The sequence below is a fragment of the Lissotriton helveticus genome, chromosome 4_1 (genome assembly GCF_964261635.1).
Source record: "Lissotriton helveticus chromosome 4_1, aLisHel1.1, whole genome shotgun sequence".
Taxonomy (NCBI): Eukaryota; Metazoa; Chordata; class Amphibia; order Caudata; family Salamandridae; genus Lissotriton; species Lissotriton helveticus.
The window spans coordinates 82,700,540-82,718,663 of NC_136063.1; the positions used below are offsets into that span (position 1 = coordinate 82,700,540).

Sequence of the window (18,124 nt, forward strand, 5' to 3'; positions counted from 1 at the left end):
TACAATACTCTAAATATGCAGGTGCTGACTACCCATGATTACGATGCACCCCTACAAATGTCAGAATAAAATGGCGCTCTATCAGCAGCTATGCTCAAATGAGTGTAACTTCTGATATGATTCCCTCGTCTTCACTGCTTGATTTTGCTAGTGACAGAACGTCACTCATAGTCGTGAAAATGTCACTCATAATTACACTGAAATTATGAAAATGTCACTCATAGCAATCTGAAACCTTGGCAGCTATGCAGCTGCATGACGTAAGTAAAACTGTTTTTATTTCTCTTTAGTTGATAGCTTAGTTTGAATTTTGTCTATTTTTTCCCAAGACACTATAATACCAAATGTTCACTGTTGCTCCACTGCGAATTGTGCAAATTATGGGGGTTTCTCCTCATGTGGATAACTGGTTAACCCGAAATTATTTTGTTCCTCTCTTTGCACTTTGATGAGGGTCTATTGTCAAAATGACAATCTATTGTCCTTGACTGGACCACGTCCTTCCTCTATGGCAGAACCCAGAGCGTCCGCCTCCCGCCCTTCCGATCCAAGGCCACCGACATCATCTTCGGCGTCCCCCAGGGCTCATCCCTCATCCCGACGCTGTTTAACGTCTACAAGTGGCTCGCCAACACGACCTCAACATCATCTCCTACGCTGACACCTAGCTCATCCTCTCCCTCACCAAGGACCCGCACTAATGTGCAGCTTAGTTGAAAAACAAACGCAATTTAAATGTGCTTATTGTACACGTTTCTGTGTTAAGAGGTGGTCGAAAATGTAAGTATAAAACGCATTTATGTGGCTTATCTGCTAGGTAACAACTAATGGGGAAAATTAGTATGGTGGGAGGTAAACAGAATGGGTTTTAATTCAATAATTAACATGAATTTGTGTTTGTTTCTATGATCGTTCCAAAAGTGGCCTCTGAGGCCTAAGTGAAAAATGGCTGCTTGGGTAAACTGTGAGCAAGAGATGAACAGCGCAGGCGCGCCAAAAACCTGCAAGTCAGAGTGGACTGCCTGTGCTCGAGTAGGTTCAAGGCTACCATGGCCCGGAACCTAGTATGGGTGCCAAGCATGGATGATGTAATGCTCAGAGCCTGAGAAAGTTGATGCATGTTTCAAATACAAGGAAGCGCCTAGGCCAAAGACTGTCCTAAAACAAAGACCCTTTATTTTTCCGCTGACACGTTGTGAAAATGATGCTGTAATGGTGAAGAGATGTTCACCCACCCTGATTTTGTCCAATCAGAAACCAAATAAGTGATGGTAGCTACATTTTAGATAGATTAAGTTAGGGATTTAGGGTATAAAAACCCCTGGTTTTGTCTAGTTGTCGTCGCCTTTTCAATTTCTATCGGAGATGCTGCCCGATTCCTGGATGTAAGAACTTTAATGCTTTTTACTTGTTTGCTTTGCAGGATTGGAAGGATAAGATGAGGGTGTTAGTTAGGGATGTTAGGAGAGAATGACTTTGGAACTATCTGTTCTTTACTAAACTTTAGCTAAATTCTAAAAATGCGACTTTTCCTGAGCTCTAAATAAAATGATCAACTTGAAATAAAGTTTAAGATTTTTACTGAATAAAAGCTGGTCTTGTGATTTTCCTATGCCTAATTTTTATTCTAGTAGATCCATTGCCACTATGGTGGTGTGTCTGAATAATTAAAAGTTTGAATAAAACCATGGTAAAGTTTAATAATCTGCAGGTGTAAATAATAAATAGTTAAATAGGTTTTAGACGCTCCACCAAATGTTACAGCATTTCTGCAGTGTGATTCACCAGAGCCTTGAAGCCAAGTGCAAGTGAACAGGGTAAATGCGCAGTGTTATGGGCCCCACTGATGCATGAGTTGTGTGTTTTAAGGTTTCGGGGAAATGGTGAGTATTGATTAGAAATGATTTCTGGAGCCACGCTGTAGCACTCCTACCTCGCCGCCAAGACCTGGAACACCCTCCCTACCCACATACGGCAGACCCAAGTCCTACTCGCCTTCAGAAGACTCCTCAAGACCTGGCTCTTTGAGCAGTAGCGGCACCCCCCCTCGCCCCTCCTCCTCTCCCCCAGTGCCTTGAGACCCTCACGGGTAAGTAGCGCGCTTTACAAGTACTCTGATTGATTGATTGCTCAACTGTGTTGAAACCTAATTTAAGAAGTTAACTGTAAATAGCGGTGGAGGCAGGTTGACTTAAAATCTTATTTATTAAGATTAAATAAAGGACCCACAGGTGTATGAGTTCAGTCGTCTTGCCAGATCAGCAGCAACCGCTTTTCTGACAATCCAACTCGAACTCCCGACAAACACATTCCATATTACATGCAAAACATTCTGTGTGATGTTAAAGAATGCACTCTTTAAACTACAGTGAAGATAAAAGAAAGACATTTACCACATGTATCTTTTCAAAATAAAACAAACAAAATTAGCCTATAATATAATCCTCCAATTTCTTAGGTAGCTTAACACTTCTTTTCGCTTTATTTCTTTATTTCGACAGTTTGTTTGTCATAAAAGAGAAATTACAGACATTTGTTACATCTAAAATATTTAAAACGATTAAAAGGTTAAAACATTTCGACAAATCCATATACATTAGACAGTAGAGAAGTGCAATATACGTAGTCCTTCATACCCCAACAGAGATAAAAGGGGGCAACCCCCTGTGGTCCAATCAAGTAGTCCAATTCAAATCTCAGAGGGTATTTAACAGTGACCTCCTCATGTTCCACATTGCTGCTAAGTACTTAGTTACAGCAAAGACCACAACCGACGAGAGATCGGACTTAAGAATCCTGTATGCTTGGGCACAGTGGGTTAACCCCAGGTTTTTACATAACGGGGCAATCCACCTCCTCCTTGGACCAACGTAGGCAGGGCAGAAAAAGACAACATGGACCTCACTTTCCAGGTTGGCGCTGCAATCTGGGCAATTTCCAGGGGATGAAGTGCTCCACTTTGAAGTAAGCGCTCTAATCGGGAGAGAGCCGTGCCGCCATTGTAGGAAAAGCTTCCTCGCCGAGGCTGGGCCCATGTCATCCAAAACTTGCTCATAGAAATAGCTGTCCTTTATTGCTAGGAACGTAGCTGTTAATGTTCCCGTTTGGATGTTGGACAGTAGACGCGTCCTTTTAGTTTCCCGGTACAGCTGGACCAGCTTCAATCTCGAGATCCCTGCACATGCTTGCTCCGGGTCGAACCACATTGCCTCAAGGCCTAGATTCCCAAGTTCCCTTCTAACATGCTTAAACCAGGGTAATTTAGCAACATTTGTTAATCGCAAAATCTCGGTTAACTCTCCACTGTATACACTCAACTCCGGAGAGACCCAGAGCCGCCTCCAATAAGTTAGTGGTCTTAAGGCCAGCTCTTCTTCTATTGGCCGTAGGCCCAGGTCAAGTCTCAATGGGACCAATGGCGTGCTTGGAGGTAGAGCTACCAGCTGCCTAAGGAATCTATTTTCAGCAATTGCAATTCCCGGGGCAACCTTAAATCCCCACAACTCCGCCCCATAGCACACAGCCCCACGTGCTCTCAGTTTGTATATTTCAAGAGGGTGGCCAAGCGGCTTACTTGATGATTTATTCAACAGTTTCAAAATGCCCCCGGCTATCTGGGTCAACTTAAGTTGTGATCTTACTCAGTGATGAACCCAGTTAAATGATTCATTGAGGGTCAGGCCGAGTTAGTCAAAGGTATAAACCCTTTCAAGCCGTACTCTCTCTATGACAGGGTTTGGGCGGGTTTTAGCAGGCAGGTTCAAAATCATAAATTTGGTTTTTGCGGTGTTGATTTCAAGGCCCCGGTCCTGACAAAAAGAAACAAACCCGTCCCGGACTCGCTGGATACCCATCTGCGTTTTTGATAATAACAGGGTATCATCCGCAAACATAATTGCGGGAATCCTGGACCCTGCAAGCCTTGGGGCATCGGTATCCGCTACGGACTCCAGGTGTGCGATTAGCCCGTTGACATAGAGGCAGAACAGGGTTGGTGCCAAGACACAACCCTGTCTTACCCCCCTGCCAATGGGGAATCGAGATGTTAGAGACCCAGCACTACCACATCTAACCTGGGCATAGTTTCCTGCATGGAGGCGGATCAAGATGTTCAAGAGTGAGGGCGGGATCCCTAGTTCACCCAATACAGTCCACAGCTTCCGGCGTGGGACTAGGTCGAAAGCTGCGCGAAGATCTACAAAGACTGTATAGAGTGAACCTCCACCGGCCTTCACAACCTTCCAGTAGAGCATATTCAAACGGAAGATTTGATCTGTTGTGGATACACACTTTCTGAACCCGGCTTGATAGGGGCTCAGAATAGATTGTTCCTCAGTCCAATCTAATATGCGATTTAAAATTAGTCTAGCAAAACGTTTTTGAGGCACGTCAATAAGACTAATTGGCCTATAGTTGGCTGGGAGCAGAGGCGACCCCTTTTTGAAAATAGGGACAATCTCTGCCCCCAGCCAAGTATCGGGCACCGACATGCCTCCCCATATTGCATTAAAAACAGATGCTAGGTAAGGTGCCCATACCCCAGGTTCGTGTTTTAGAAGGCCACCTGGAACTCTATCCAGCCCCGGGGCTTTCCCTGATGGTAAACTTAGAACCGCCATCTCCACCTCCTGACGGAAAATATACCACCTTTAGTACTACTCTGGTGAGGGGAGACAAGTACCTGCCACTTAGGGTTATCACAGTCGTTATCTCCCTGGTAAAGGTTTCCAAAATGCTCTTCCCAAACCTCCGCTGCAATATTGGGTGACAGGATCGGCCGATCCAGTGTTTACAATGTGCCAAAAGTTACGGGCATCTTTCACTGCCAGCGATGCAACCAGTTTCGCCCAGTGGTCCTCCTCCCATTCTTTTTTTGCGTGGTAAATAAGATGGCGATATGATGCCCTTTTTGTTTTAATTTGGTCTCTGTTTTGGTTATGCTTCAGAGCCTGAATAAGTTCAGTTTTCGCCTTCCTGCACGCTTGGTTATACCAGGAGGATTTTCTACCTGGCCTAGTCCCTCCTCCTGTGGGGTTGAAAATCACTGCGAGGTTAGATGTCAAAGCCTGATACAGTGCCCCCAATTCGGCATACAAGGAAGGGGAACTGTCCCTGATGAGCAAGGCACCAGCAGCTTCCAGTGCCGTAACTACATGGCCATAGATCTCAGCCAACAGCTCTGGACGGGTTGCTGCTTTATCCCATCTTATCCTTCTTCTATTACTAGATAGGATTGTTTGATTATCCAGTCCATACTCACACTGGGGGCTAGAATTAGCAATAGTAGGGAACTGAAAAAGTAGTATTAATGCGTTGTGATCGCTGTCACCTCGCTCTTCCACCTTAAACTCCTTGATCCTGGCCCATGCCTTGGTCTCTACAAAAATATAGTCCAGGCGCGCCTTCTGTCCAGGCTTGTTATAAGTGCATCTGGCTGGGATATCTGGAGATACCCGACCATTGCACGCCCTAATTGAGTGGCCTAAAGTCAGGGAAAGTAATTGTACATTCAAGGGCGCCCAAGATTTTGGCGGTGAGCCCACCACCCGAGGAATTTCCCAGTAATCGTCCTCTTCCAAGATCAGCCCATCTAGCTGATCTACCAGTGGCTTGAAATGTGAGTTGAAGTTACCGCATACCAGAAGGATTGCATCCTGTGGGACCTTGTCTAAAAACCTAGAGAGTTCGTCAATTGTTTTTGACTCAGCCGTGATACTCACCGTCCTAGAATAGACATTAACCACTATGAGTTTAGACAAGTTGGGCCACTCCAAAAGGATACATTGTATGTCCTCAGAGGCAGTATCCACGTTCTTAATACTACAGCCTAGATGGACTTTTACCCAGATTGTTAACCCTCCTGATGGCCTTCCTCTCCCTCCCCACTGCGCTGGAACAAAAAAAGAGACAAAGCCAGAGCGGAATTCCTCCTCTCTTGCCCAAGTCTCCTGGAAGAGGCAGATGTCATTGTTATCAATAAATGACCCCCAATCTGGGCATGCCACTTTATTGGCTAGCCCAGCGATGTTCCATGACAGGATTTTTAAGGGCGGTCTTTCTATGCTGGCCGCTAGAGTCAACCTTGGGGGGTTCTCAGAAGAAGATGTTCTTATCCTCGTGGGAGAGTTAATAATAAGAGACCCACAAGAAGGCTCCTGCACCTCCATCTGGTCTTCAACTATGGGAGTATCATCTGGCAAAGTGTTTTTCAGATTGGTACAAGCCGCCTCATAGAGCTCCCCCCTCACGCTCCTCTGGGGTTGATGTCAGTCTACCTGATCCAAGGTGGAATACCTATTCTCATGGAGATAGGTAAGTGGCGGCGAAGGGGCGACATAGTGGATTGACCCCGTCCCCCCATGACGCCTTAACCGAGCCACCCTCGTCCAGCCATCTTCCCTCATAGTGTCAGATACATTGGCCGGAGGAGGGTAGAAGTACGCCAGAGGTCGGGTCTGGATGGAAGTATTCCCTGCAGCCCCCGCCCAGTTGCAAATATAGGAAACAATACCTTCATTCCTAAAGTTGACCAGAACATAGTCCCCTTTAATATTTTTGGCTGTGCGTCCCACCCATGGTACCCTTCTAACCATGACTATTTCGGTCGCTTTATGTGAAGGGAGGGGCCTGTGTATATTTAGCCAGCTAATAACTTTGTTCTTTAGGGAAAGGTAGGATTCTGGAACAGAACCAGTGAGCTCGGGTACTCCGGTGAGTACCACTAACAAAGGGGCAGCCGCAGGGGGTAAGTTAACAACCTTGTTTCACCCTGCGTTACCTCCCTCAGCTATGGAACACACCTCCTTGTGGCTGGCCATATCCGTACTGCCACCCGAGGTGGCCCTCTCGCCACCAGCCGGCGCCGTCAGCACAATGGGAGTATCCGTGGTGCCACCGGAGTTGGCCCTAATGCCACCAGCCGTCGCTATAACCGCGGTGGAGATAGGTGGTGAAGCCCCCTTTGCTTCTTGAGCAGGGGGTCCAGGTGCAATCAGCCCCTCCCCTGTGATACCTTTGGGACTTTGAATTCTGGGTGCTGAATTAAGATGATTCAGCATCTCACTGGATACCTTTTCCAAATTTTTGAGGGTGCGTTCGATGTGGGTGAGTCTATCTGCCACGGGCTTGAGGATGGCTCTAAGCGTATTACCCATGGCAAGGAGTAAGTCACCCCCCCTTCCTGGGCTAGATCCCCAAATCTAAAGGTAGTAGGTTGGGTTGTCAGGTGTACTTCCGGTGCCGGAGTTGGAGGATCCTCAATTAGAATGGGGGTTACCCTGTCTTTTTGTATGTCTGAAGGGAGATCTACTTCACCTCTTGTATCTATCTTTGCTTCCCCCCCCCCCTCATCTGTGGGGCCCGTTTCCTCTTTTGAACCGCACCTTCCCTTACACCCCGGGAATGAGATTTTGTAGAATCCACCCTATCACTGGGAACCCTTAGAGATACACTGGGAGTTATAGGCGGTGGTAATGCCTCAGGGATAGGTGGTAGCGAAGCGCTGGCACCCCTCGGACTGCTACCAAGGTCTTGTAGAACGTCAGCGATAGCTTGGTCAATGCTATCCAAGAGAGCAACAGCAGACCCCCCCTCCTTATCAGGCGTCCTAGCACTTGCTAGGAGGCCAAGTGAAGATCTCCTTGCACTAACTATGCCCTCGGACAAACGTTGCTCCACCACAGTAAGTTCATTGTCCAGTATCGAACTGGCCCTTATAAGGAAACTGTCCAGAGTACCTGCAACCATGGTGCTGGAAGCCGTGGCTTTACTTCTCGTCTCACGGGTAGCCATATGTTCGCCAGCAACTAGTAACCGCACTCAAATGGTCCTTAAGGTCCTCGGAATAATCAGAGCCAAGAGGGATGGCCTGGTCCGGCCCGGTCTGCGTCGCCCGCGCGCGTCCCGCGTGACGCGTAAGTTCGGCGCGCTTTGTGCGCCTGGAGGGGGCAGGAAGAGTCCCAGGTGCGCTCGATCACAGTCCCGCGCCCTCACGAAGCAGGGTTGTAACACGGCAGGTCAAGGGTCCAAATCCCAAAGTCAGAGGACAGGCTCAGCAGGTTTATATTCTCCACGCTGGTCACAAGGAATCCCAACAAACGGCTTGCGAGCGGCACCAAGAAGAGCTTGGGTAAATGAAATTTAGTTGAATTATCAATGGCTTCACTTGTAGTCAAAATGGAATGGCAAAAAGACACCTCTCTCATTTTTGTCTTACGGCCTATCCCCTCTCTTTCATGTCGCGCTGCTTCCACCGTATAACTTTTCCAGGCACCTTCAGACACCGTCTCAGCCCAGTAAACAGCAAGCTTTCAGCCCATAAGAGGTGAGCCGAGCAACCACACACAGGAGCTCCTCACACAAACGTCCGCTTCTTTTACATGAATCATGTAAACCATGTACAGATGAACCAGCATCAACATTACAATCAGAAACAGAAGAATCCAAATCAGGATCAATATTTGATTGAAAAGTATCCTGAGGAACATGACAAGAACTAGCAACCTGCTCAGTCTGTAATGGACCACCGAGTACATCATCAAACCAAATATCATCACCATCTTCCTTTTTACCAAAAAAACGTTCTTGACCTTGCTTGAGGATAACCACTGAACTCTTGCTCCACCACCCCTTGCCATTAAGCAAGACAGTAGACTCAGTGACATCTTCCACTTGAAATGGTCCAGTAAATGTTGACATACCTTTAGGCGTAAAAGGCTTAACAATTCATACCCAATCACCACCTTTTATACTCTTGTTTTACAACGATGAGAATCATCGTGATAAGATTTTCCATACAGCATTGACAATGTTGGTTCTAGCAGTACTAACAAAAGTTTCAAAATTCTCTTTCAAACTGTTTCCCTTACGCAATAGAGGCATAAACAAAGATCTTGCCTGTCTACCTCTCATTAAAATATAAGGAGAAATCCTTGTACAAGAGTTTGGAGTTAAATGATAACTCCATATCTTATCCTTTAAAAATTCAAAAACATCAAGTTTGCTTTCCAAGGCAGCTTGAATGCCTTCTTTGAAAAATCTGTTTGCCCTCTCGATTTGGCCATTAGAACGAGGGCTATGAAGAGGAGCTCTTTTTGCAGATACACCAAATTTTTCCAAAAACTTTACAGTCCTGCCAAGCGTCACGCAACAGGTGTGACGCTCACGCATTTCAGTGCGGTGATCCGCATCACTGCACTGAAATGCATTGTCACGCATTTTCGACCTGTGCCAGGCGCGCCAGCGGCGCTCCTGTGCCCGGGCTCTCTCTGTGTTCTAAGAGAGGTGCTGCCAGCCGCAGCCGCCCGAGTGCCTAAACAGTTAACTGACTCTGCTGCAGTAGTTCTCAGCTCTGAGAGCGGCGCGCTACAATGTATCTGAGTCTCTGCCCCTCTGTCTGATTGAGGCTCCTGTTGCCCTGGAAACATTTGCGCAAATCATGGTGCGGGTGGCGCCAGCGCGGCTACTCAGACTCTGTCCTCACAGTCAGTCTGCAGGGGGGCCGGGCTGCTCTGAGTTGGATCCTCAGCTGTCAATCACCGCGTGAGCACCAGGGGGCCGGGATTAATCTGGATGTGCCGGCCGTGATAGTGCCCTCACGTCCGGAGGAAGTAGGGGGTCAAGTGCTGCAGAAGTGGCGGGGGATTAGCGAGTGCAGGCTGCAAGGCACGAGATGCTGTTTCTCTGAGCTCCATGATGGCCGTGCGCGGCCTCCCCGCTTACACTGCAGCTCGCACCTTGACCATCTCAATAACATCCTGCTGGCTTCAAGGGTGCTCAGCGGGGAGTTTATTGAGGAACTTGAAGGCGCCAAGGTGGCCGTAAATGATTATGGGGCAGGCAGCGCTGTTGCTCGCACGATAGCCCGGCCACACTGCTGTGTAGACCATTATAATTAAGGCCGCAGCATTCACTTAACATTTCCGAGCCGGCCAAGAGAGAATTGTGCAGTGACGGACGGGTACGGAGAGCCATGACTGACTGTCACTGTCAGGTCCGCCAGGTCTCCAGGAGGACAGCAGCAGCCTAGACCGAACTATAAGGCAGATTGCCATGGGGGTAGCTCACTCGTAGCATGAGCTCCCAGCAGCCTTGTTGTCAGTGCAAGTCACCGACCGATGTGCCAATCATGAAAGTTTCAGCTGAAAATGATCATAGTAAGTAGACCGTTCCTTGTTTCGGCCACTTGCCACTCTGTCAGTGTTAACCACAATATGGTGTCAGTTCTAACACAATTGTCAATATGGTGATTAGAGGGGCAGGATATGGAGTCTGAGGCCCTCGTGCTGGTTCTTGGCCCTCATCTCGGCTTTCAGTAATGATTGTGCCGGTTGGCTGGGCTTTCAACGCTGAGCCGGAGTGTTACTATCAGAAGAACCTGGCTGTAGCTCTGTGACAGCCTGCCTGCGGTTGATGTGAGCTGGTGCCTGCTGCAGGGCTGTGCAGATAGCGGCTCCACTTGCCGCCTTAGGCAGACCTCTCAGCTTGGGGTAATTATTGTTAGGGTTTAGCAAGTCTTAGGTGGGCCGGGTCTTGCCGGAGTGAAAAGCAGATGCCGAGATGGCCGGTCTGTGTCGGGCTCTTCATTTCTTTTGCCTACTGTCAGCATTAAAAAAATATTAATTCTACATAGATTCTCGTTATGTTTTTTTTTTCCACAGTCTCACCATGTCACAACGGAAACATTTTCAATGTTACTAACAACTAAGCTATAGTTGTTGTTTATTTATCTTATACAACTAATAAGCACTGACAAAGCTAAATAGTCCTGACTTCTTGTAGAAGTAATGTTACTTCTTGTATTGTATATCTGGATGCAATGACCGAAGCAGCAAAATACAACTCGGGCGGTACAATGTGCCAACACAGTTTTTCTCATTGCGTGTTTTTAACCTACTCCCTTTATTACATTTGAGAGACACCTCCGCCTCCCCCCCCCCCCCCCCCCGGTTTTTTCATCCACCTTAAACACCTGGCTTTTACCTATGCGTGCCTCAGCCTCACACTCTGGTGTAATTTCTAATATGTATATGTTTCCCTCGTCTTCACTGCTTAATTTTGCTTATGAGAAACTGTCACTCATAGTCTTTGAAATGTCACTCATAATTAGACTGAAGTTATGAAAATGTCACACATGGCAATCTGAAACCTTGGCAGCTATGACTTTAGCATCTTACTAGAAATGAACTGAACGCCATTATCAGACATTATAGAAACAGGTGCCCCTTCTATTCTGAAAATCTTATCTAGAAAACATATGACTTCTTCAGTGGTTGGATGTTCAACAAAAGAATAGTACAACCACTTAGAAAAATCATCAATAAGGACAATCAAAAATCTATTTTGTCTGCCAAGACACTCATAAGGTCCTGAAAAATCAATAGAAAGCCTTTCCCAAGGACCCGCAGGACTATCTCCAATAGACAATGGTTCAGTAGACACCTTCCAATGTTTGTCTGATTTAACACAAACAGAACAATTATCAATAAACCCTGACAATCCAACTCGAACTCCCCACAAACACATTCCATACAAAACATTGTGCGTGATGTTAAAGAATGCACTCTTTAAACTGCAATAAACTACAATGAAGATAAAAGAAAGACATTTACCACATTAACAAAATGCAACTTCGCTTTTAACGTTGGCATTATTGTGCTTCAATGAGGTTAAAACACCAAAACGTACAATACAATGTATTTAGAGTCAAAATGTGTAAGATGGCGACGAGAGAGGTTTCCAATGACTGCTTCTCATTCCTAGAGGCCTGTGGGGCGGCCATCTTTAAACGGTATGATGCATGCACTATCTCTTTCAGTCCGCTCTTTATCTCTAGTCTGCTGGCTCCAGATGCAGGACAGGAAGTTCAGGCAAAGGACTGTCCGTCTGAAGTTAGAACTTCCGGTCAGTGCTTTGCTCTGCTGACCTCTCATCTCGCTAGTAGCGTTAATCTGCTTTACGTACACTGCGTCTAAGCGTTTGTGTATCCTCAGTGCTCCTCTGACCTACTGACTCTGAGTCCCCCACCTCCCCCGTGCAGCTCTCGGCCCCCCGCGCCTCAGTGCTCACCGGAGCCGTCGCTCGTCCTCTCCTTCCCGTTCTCCTATGCAGCCCTGGACCCCCGGGGCCTCAGTGCTCTGCGGAGCCCCCGTTGCCTCGGGGGGAGGAGCTGAACCACGACTTGAGGATGAAGTCTGGAGAGGTGAGAGGCCTGTACTGTGCCCCAGGAGCCCCCGTCTGAGGGAGGGGGTGCACAGGGCATTACTGAAGGTTAGGCCAGGAAATGACGCCAGTGGTGTGTAGTCAGACATGGCTCATGAGAGAGATGCGGCACTGGCCCTGAGTGGGTGTAAATTTGGATAATACTGGAGAGATGCGGCAATTACTGAAAGATTGACAGATGACCATGGTAGGGGGAGGGGCGTATGGGGCCAGGATATTACTGGGGAGAAGGAACATGCATGTCTGATAAAGGGCAGGACCCTGTGGGGGTAGTCATTGAAGAGCGTCCTACTTAAACAAAAGGCTACTGCATATCGTAAACACAGTGCAACACTATGTTATAATTATGGACATTAACTATTTTTTTTATATAATCTCGTCAAATTGGAAAGTAACACTGTAATCACTTGCACATTCAATGCACATTTTAAATTGTTTCAAATTGTTAAGCGTTCTGACGCCACAATATGCGAGGACTGGGTTACTTGAAAACATTATTCTCCACCTTTATGTATGCAAAATGTCCAGACTATGCCCGTCCAAGATCCCACTGGCTGAAACCGCTTTGCAGACAATTGGGTGCTCGCCAGCATTTGGTGGCTTTACGGATTTTATTATCTGATACATCCTCTCGGGTTGTTTGTGCTATATCCAAATTTTTAAAATGTGCATAGTTGATCCGTTTAAAAAGACTGTCTTTATCTATGTAATTTACTTTTAAATAACTTATTGTTGATCCTATTCCTATTTTTTATCTGTTTTGTTCTTAAATGTACAGTCTTCTGACGATGTGCTGTTTTTAAAAATTTTGTAATGCTTTTATGATACCTGCATATCGAAATAAAGCTATCAACCAGAACCAACCAGTATGTAAAATGAGCATGTCAGTCCGAGTTCTTTGTTTAGTTTCGAGGTGGTGGACATCATCCTATCTACCAACGCTGTTTTGGCTGTTGATCATGATTTGTCTTTTGGTGCGTAGAGAAGTAAGGTGAATCTCCTCTAGGCATGTTTGTCTTAAGAGTTGTGCTGTGTATTTTTGCTATTGGCCCTGTTATGCTGTTTTTTTTTCGTTCTTTCAGCTTTTCTTCCTTGCCAAGTCAGCCATCTTGTTCAACTCACCTGTTCTGATAATTTTTTTTGTTAAGGCTTACCGAGTCTTGTTCTCTGTATATATATTTACCCCTTGAGCCTTTGCACAGTTGATGCCCCTTACATTTAAGACTGTCTTCCAATGTTCAACTTTGCTACTAGTGAGCTGCAGACCTTGTTAGTACCTCCAGTTTTTTAATTCTTTCGTCCTAGACAATCTATACATAGCCTGTGTGTGCATGGATTTTCCCTTAAAAAATAATTTATTTCTGTCTCAGAGCATCTTCTACTGAACCAGCAACCTAACCCGTCCTCTTGTTCATCCACCCTGGAACTAACTTGTGTGGTCTTCTACTATGGAAAAGTGCTAAAGGAGTTTTGTTAATTACAGATTGGGAAGATAGACTGGAAAAAAACTCAGCTAGAGAGGCTAGTCTCTTACAGACTGATTTGTTAATTTTAGCTATTTCTATGTCTTTTTTCAAAGTGTGATTAAAACACTATCATTCAATTGCTTTATGGGTGATGTAGTGAACACTTTTTGTGTGAGATGCCACAGCAGTCTAAAAAACTATCAACTTCCACTGAGCATAGTTGTACCCCATTGTCGGTAAGCAAAGACCTAGGAAGATCCTCACAGCAAAACAACTCTTCTAGAAACTTGATCACTGTCCCAGAAGTAATGTCTCATATACTCTCACACACTCGCTGGCCAAATAGAGAACTTATCCATAGTTGCATTTAGATGAGGAGTATTACTCTCATCCTTCAAAGATCCCACAGTATCGAACGAATTTTCCCCCAGTGGGCCACTTGGAAGATCTCTGCAAACCATTGGTGGGATGCGTGTCTGCCAAGGTTTATCATTAGTAAGACATTCATGTCAACATCTAATGAATTTCTCCACCCCTATGTCAACACTTGGCCACCAACAATCTGCTCAGATGCGTTCTTTAGTTAAGTGACCTTCATGGGTAGTGTCCAAAACCTTCTTTCGCAGCATAAAAGGAATAACTAATCTAGTTCCCCCTGAACAATATTTTCTCCCTTTCAAACAATTCATCTCTACAGCATAGAAAGCTTGTATTTCTTCGTCTGGCCACCCCCACCCTAAGAAATATCTAAATTTCTTGAAAACAGGGTCCTGATCAACTTCTTTTGTCCACTGCTGTTCCGGACTAGCGTTTTGTGTAACTAAGTAAAGCATTTAATCAAGCCATAGTACGTTGTAAGTATTAGTTAGTTTATTGTTTAGTTGATAAAACCATAACAATTTATGTACAAAACAGTATAAATATCCAGACCTGTCAAGATAAAAATGTTACAAAAGATTAGGTATTTACTCTGCCATTAAATTATTGCTAAAACTCAAGCTACGCCCTTGCCGAACGGGGGTGAGATTAGTTCAGTTAAAATCTGTTGAGTTACTAAAACAGAAACTAGAGAAGAGGATTAAAGCAATGGTGCTGAGTGGATAAAGTGCTTAGTGTGAGATGTTAAATTAGTTTGCGGAAAAGGATAACGGATGGGGTGTGAGTGCCCTTGGGTAGTGGCAGTTCTCATGCCGAAACGTGCCCTTTGAATACGGTATGAAAACAGTACTTAGGTTCTGGGCAAATGGACAGTTAGTAGGAATGGTGGCTGCATCCCAGGTTAACTCCTGAGGACAACGACCAAGGATAACAGACTTATAACTAGAAGATGAATATGGAGGGGCAACGATTGTATCTGGCATGTATTTGGCTAAATTAGTAAATTACCTTAAAGAGGTGCATTAAGTGAATGTAAAGTTTGTAAATGTCTGGTCTGGTTTAAGTCGTAAGAAAACGTGTTCTCCTTGTCTCCTGCATGTGGGGAAAGCCTTCAAGGCAGCGCTGGAAGGGGGGCTGGGCAACCATGCCAGCATTCCGATTCACAAGCAGATGGTCCTGTTTATGACCTGCCGAGAGCGTGAAGTGGCTGCTGGCAAATGGCTTTGATGTTCTTGTCTTGCTTTGTGGGATGGGTATGGGGAGCGAATTGCTGTGCATGCGCCCGGCTCTCACATGAACTGTATGAGTTTTGAAATCAGCTTACTATAATCTCGCCGAAAAAAAATAAATGCTTACGCGAGAAGTAAGGCCAAGCACGTGCTGGCGAAGCTTCGCGCTTGAATGCCTCACATGCATTGGGGAGGATCCGCACTCCAAAACCCTCTCATTGCTCATTGCGAAACCTAAAAACAGAAAGAGGCAGATAAAATAAGAAAGAAAGAAATCTATAAACAAATTAACAAAGAACGAAATGGAACCAAAAAATTTGGGGGAAATAGAACAAAGGAATATTCAAAAGAAAACGAAATGAAGAAAAACACAAATAAGCGTAATATTAGAGTACCTGCAACAAAAACAGTAACTCATTGAGCTATCTACAAAAAAAATTAAATCTGTGAACCAGTAGGTTACTGCTGTGCAAGCTCTACGTTATTCAATGGTGGTAAAACCTGTGATTAGACTGGACACAGCACGCCAGCACGTGCATAATCAACAAGATTTATGTTGCTTCTATGATATACTGGATTTCGCTGGGTACACAATGATGTCTGAAGGAAGACCCTGAGCCATGTATGATATGTCAAGCTCTGAGGTGTTCGTGATCAACATAGTAAGCCAGAACATATATACTATTATACTTTTCCTTGTTTACAATTTCTCTGGGTCAGATTTAACATATAAAAGTACCAATAGACTTGCAGACTCCGCTCCTCGTCACTCCCTTGCCTCTCTATTTATGGCATCCACGAGAATTTTCCATTTCTTGCACTGCCCCTTCTGATATAATATATGTAATTAGTCATGTGAATTCGATACATGCCGGACAGCTAACTACATGGCACTCTGACAACCCAGACCATTTTTTACATTATGCACAATGATTTCTCTAGCAGGTGTATAATGCTGTTACCGTAAAAATGAGAATGGGCGCATAATTGCATTTGCTCCTACCAGCAGTTCTAGAAGCATCACAACAGTAAGCTGAACAGATGGTACTGGCAGATATGCGCTGTACGAACGCTGTTTACAAAACATAACTGTACTCATTTTAGTACGAAATAGTCAGCCCTTTTATCTAAAATGACTGGCACGCATCTCCTGAAAGTAGTGAATGAGCAGACTCACAGCTGGTGTGAAGTCCTCAAACAGCGGTCTGCATGAAAGCAGAGTAATGACATTCTACTATACAAACAGCTGCACCAGTGAACCGAATTATACCACACTGCTACCCCCACGATCCGCCAATAACGGTGTTGTTGCAATTGGTTAACGCTAAGGTACCAACTGCGTGATCTAAACTCGGAGTCTGAGGCAGGAACTTCGGCAGAGTCTTTCAACGGTGGGTAATATACAAAAGAACATCAATGAGAGAAAGAAAAAGAAAAAAATTCAAGAGAAAAATAAATAAGATGAGCAAAGGCGGAGAAGACAGATAAAATATGTTGCGACAAATGGAATAAAAAATTCAACGCCACTGAGTTAGGTACAGTAAATTGAAAGAACGAATGAATAAAAAAAAAATGTCATATGGGGAAAATCACAATGGGAGAAGGATAAAACATGACATGCCGATGTTGTGTTGGGGGAAAAAACATTAGCTTAACGAGCTCTCGGCATTGCGTGGCAGGGGAGCGACGTTCTTTTGAAGTCTGAAGGGTGGGAGGGAACAAGCATATGGGGTGTGAGCGAGAAGTGAGGCCAAGCACGTGCTGGCGAAGCTTCGCGCTTGAAAGCCTCACATGCATTGGGGAGAATCCGCACTCCACATCCCTCTCATTGCTTCAGCGAGACCTTAAAACAGAAAGAGGGAGATAAAATAAGAAAGAAAGAAATCTATAAACAAACTAACAAAGAACGAAATGAAACAAACTAACAAAGAACGAAATGGAACAAAAACTGTGGGAAAAGAAAGAACAAAGAACTATTCGAAAGAAAACTAAATGAAGAAAAACACAAATGAAAAAAGCGTAATATTAAGAGTATCTGCAACTAAAACAGTAACTCACTGAGCTATCTACAAAAAAATCAAATCTGTGAACCAGTAGGTTACTGCTGTGCAAGCTCTACGTTATTCAATGGTGGGAAAACGTGTGATTAGACTGGACACAGAGGACGCCAGCACGTGCATAATCAACAAGATTTATGTTGCTACTATGATATACTGGTTTTCGCTGGGTACACAATGATGTCTGAAGGAAGACCCTGAGCCCCGTATGATATTTCAAGCTCTGAGGTGTTCGTGATCAACATAGTAAGCCAGAACATATATACTATTATACTTTTCCTTGTTTACAATTTCTCTGGGTCAGATTTAACATATAAAAGTATCAATAGACTTGCAGACTCCGCTCCTCGTCACTCCCTTGCGTCCCTATTTATGGCATCCACGAGGATTTTCCATTTCTTGTACTGCTCCTTCTGATATAATATATGTAATTAGTCCTGTGAATTCAATACATGCCGGACAGCTAACTACATGGCACTATGACAACCCAGGCCGTTTTTAACATTGTGCACAATGATTTCTCTAGCAGGTGTATAATGCTGTTACCGTAAAAATGAGAATGGGCGCATAATTGCATTTGCTCCCACCAGCAGTAATAGAAGCATCATGACAGTAAGTTAAACAGATGGCACTGGCAGATGTGCGATATACGAACGCTGCTTACAAAACATAACTGTACACATTTTAGTACGAAATAGTCCGCCCTTTTGTCTAAAATGACTGAAAGTAGTGAATGAGCAGACTCGCAGCTGGTGAGAAGTCCTCAAACAGTGGT

At 45.0% G+C, this 18,124-nt stretch overlaps 1 protein-coding gene across 1 annotated transcript in view; it reads left to right on the forward strand.

Moving 5' to 3' along the window:
• The first annotated feature begins 11,825 nt into the window (after positions 1-11,825).
• LOC144828371 (uncharacterized) overlaps positions 11,826-18,124 on the forward strand; it is a 99,120-nt gene continuing 92,821 nt past the window's right edge. Inside the window, exon 1 of the mRNA XM_078686483.1 lies at positions 11,826-12,199. The gene's annotated coding sequence lies outside the window, so the exon portion shown is untranslated. The remainder of the gene's footprint in view (positions 12,200-18,124) is intronic.